The sequence below is a fragment of the Lactuca sativa genome, chromosome 4 (genome assembly GCF_002870075.4).
Source record: "Lactuca sativa cultivar Salinas chromosome 4, Lsat_Salinas_v11, whole genome shotgun sequence".
In the NCBI taxonomy this organism is placed as follows: domain Eukaryota; kingdom Viridiplantae; phylum Streptophyta; class Magnoliopsida; order Asterales; family Asteraceae; genus Lactuca; species Lactuca sativa.
The window spans coordinates 326797868-326801441 of NC_056626.2; the positions used below are offsets into that span (position 1 = coordinate 326797868).

The window sequence follows — 3574 nt, forward strand, 5'->3', positions numbered from 1 at the left end:
TTAACATCTAATGGGCATGTGAAGTTCTACCAAATTGTTACATCCTTCAAGATTCAACGTTTCGAGATTTTGAACAAGCCCAAGGTCAAGGGTACACAACCTTGAATGGTTCAAGTCAAGGAATCTCATCTTGTTAAGAACCTAATAGAAGTAGAAAAGACAGGATGAATATTGGTGTAATAACAAAACAATGCATGTAAAATATTATAATGAGTTGTGCAAAACAATCAATCAATGATATTTACCTTTCTTTCTCCTCCTTCCCAAAGTTGTATGATACAACTGTATGCCATCACAAGTGCAACAAGATTATTTGCTTGAAAAGTTTTGGGTAAAGACCTAAAAGGGTAACACTTCACACTCAGATATCGTAAAGTATCTGGAAAGTCTAGGCTGACTTTTTTAGATTTTGAATTATCGAAACGATCTTCGATTAACACCGAAAGAAATCTAAGTCCCTTCATCTTTCTAAAACCTTCTCTAAAATTATGCAAATTAAGTACATATTGCTTTAGTACCCTGTAATGCAAAACAAGTCACCATGAAACTTATGTCAGTAACAAGTGAAAATCTGTTAGTTTTCTCCAACTTACAAACAAAATTTTTATTTACCAAATCATTGGACAGTATCTCTTCAATTTCATTGCAAACCCACAATCGGCTGTGTTTGTGAGGCTTATCCGGGTGTGAGTGACGAACAATATTCCTACCCATTTCTATAATATGGTCATGCATTTCCACAAACTCAAATTTAGAAAATGTTACGAGAGATTTTTGCTCAAGAACTCTTAAACCATTTCTAATATGAAATCCACAACTTTCAAGCGTTGTGACTACTACGTCTTTATGCAAACCTTTTAGCATGCATCCAATATCTAGGAATATTTCCTTGTAATCCTCCTCTAGACTGATATAGCTTAATTCCAACTTTTTCAAAGTTTCCATTAACGGAATCGTCTTTAATCTTTCTAGAGCATCGGTCCATTCAAGCTCGTTTTTACCACAAAGAAACGAGCTCAAAACTCTAAGAGTTAACAGAAGACCAGAAGCATAATGTACAACTTGTATGGATAGCTCTTTGTGCCCTTCAATTGGATTATCTCTCCCAAATGCGTACCTACCAAAGAGGCAAATTGCTTCCTTGTCTGATAACAGACTGACATCATGAATGAACTTAACCCAGTGCGCTACGAGCACTTGCTCATCTCTTGTTGTAATGATAATTCTACTTCCAGGCTTCAACCAATTAGGCTCACCGGCTAACGCCTCAAGCTGGTCTATATGATCCACATCATCCAAAACAACAAGAACCTTCCTATCATGCATCACCCTCTTCATCATGTGTTCCCATCATAAACACTACTTACTTTGATGTCTTTATCATTTAAGACATCCCGAAGGACTTGTTTTTGCAAAGACTTTAAACCGGACAAAGAAGCATTTGAAACTTCCCTGAAATTCTCCACAAAGCTTTTACCTTCAAACTGAGAGGAAATTTGATCAAAAACATCAAAATGAGAGGAAATTTGATCAAAAACAGCTCTGGCTAAAGTTGTCTTCCCACCACCTCCCATTCCCTTTATCCCAATCATGAGAACATCATCAAAACCGGTTCCTAAAGACGATACAACTTCTTTGACCCGAGACTCCATTCCTACCAACTTTTCATCAATGTTGAAATCATAGTCACAGGAGTCGCTCATGTGGTCACGTACCACGTTTTGAACGTTCCGTACCCAAACAGGGTACAGAGTCGATCCCAACGCCATGCGAAACGCTCTCTGGTATTGCTCCTTGGCGATACGAGCAATCAACCCGTACGATGATGGGAACCTGTTTCTATTGAATTGGATTGCAGCAATTCGACGATTAGGTCGGTGACCGTAAAAAAAATCGGCGATTGGATCACCGATTTGGCGGGAATAGTGATGTCGATTCAAAAAAGTAACGATTCAGAAAAAAATGCTTCGACAATTGGTTTGATTCCTCGATACCAGGTACGATTTGGTTATTAAATCAAGACCCTGTCACCATAAACTTCATCTTCTTCAGTTAGATGATTCTTGCATTCCACTGTAACATCGACTTCCATTAATACACTTGCTGATTAGCATTTCGTCTCTTCTTCTCTTCTATTGTTATTCTATTAGTTATTGAGAATGGTTTTTGGCAATGGTAAGGCTAGCATTCATGTATCAGATAGTGAAACAGAACCACAAGAAAATTTTGTTGGCATTGGTGAGAACAATGACATAACAGTAGGTGCATCAGGAAGCAAAAAAAAGTGATAAAGAAGCTGGAAAACCTCTTTTAGAAGAAGTGACTATGGTTGGTTCGGGTACTAGTAAGAATGCTGGTGGATCAAAGCAATGGATTTTTAACCATTTCAAAGTGAAATATAAAAGCTCATACACTAGGATTCATACACATTTCTTTGGTGCTTAAGCTGGGAAGACGGCATACATTAGAAGATGTCCAACTATGATTCAAGATCCGTCCAAGGTACAACGAATTTTTAGCAAGGTGAAAGAAGTTGAGAGCGGTGGTGTGTCAAGAACTCTAAAAAATTCAATCCTTTCAAAAAAAATTCAGCATCAAAAAAACGACTTGAGGAAGCTTTTGGTGTCATGGAGCGAAATATGGTGGACATCAAAATCATGAGAGGCTTGTATGCTAATGGTATCCCATTCAATGTCTTGCGGAATCCTCAATTCATTGAAATGATACAAGACATCAAGAAGTCACCGGATGGATACAAACCTCCATCTAGTGAAAAAGCAAGAACCGTCTTACTAGATGAGTGTGTGAGAGATATTGATAAAGAACTAATATCGGTGAAAGATATTTGGTACACTCAAGGTTTTTCAATTATTTCGGATGTATGTTCTAATGTCAAACACAAGCTGTAGCACCTGGTCCCTGGTACGTAAATCTTATCTGAGTATTTTCCTTCTTTTAAGCCTTGGACTCGGCGAGTCATAGGTCCGACTCGCCGAGTAGGGACGGGACCCGGGACATGTTTAAGTTGGCGACTCGGCGAGTCACCGCTGTTGGATGAAACCCTAAGTTTCAGGGGTTTGCACCCTATTTAAACAACATATCCGCCCCCAAGCCAGCCCCCATTCACCCCCCAGAGCTTCCAACCCTCGCTCTAAGCTGTTCATTGAGAGTTTGAAGCAATTGTTGTGTGTTCTTGAAGGTTTTGAGGCAAAAGGGAAGTAGATCAATAGGAAGGGAAGGAATCCAAGCATCTTTGTGCTCTCTCAGTAGTTCCTTTGAGGTATAACCCGTTTTCCCCCTGTTTCTATGCTTGTTGCTTCATTTGAGACATTCTTGAGCCATACCCAAGCTTGTATGTGCTAAGTATTTCGTATTAAGCTGTTTGGCCCTTAGATCTAGGCATGATTGAGCTCCAAGAGCTCAGATCTGTAGCCTTTATGGACCCTCACTGCATGAAGACCTTGGATCTACCATTTTGAGTACATTTTGAACCCTAAAACCCATATAAGTGAATATCTACACGTAAAGTTGGAAACTTTACGTGTGATTCGTGTCCCAAGAGTCCAGATCTGTG

The 3574-nt window shown here is 39.2% G+C and overlaps 1 pseudogene; it reads right to left on the reverse strand.

The window, feature by feature from the left end:
- Positions 1-1668, reverse strand: LOC111910563 (TMV resistance protein N-like; annotated as a pseudogene).
- Positions 1669-3574: the final 1906 nt, after the last annotated feature.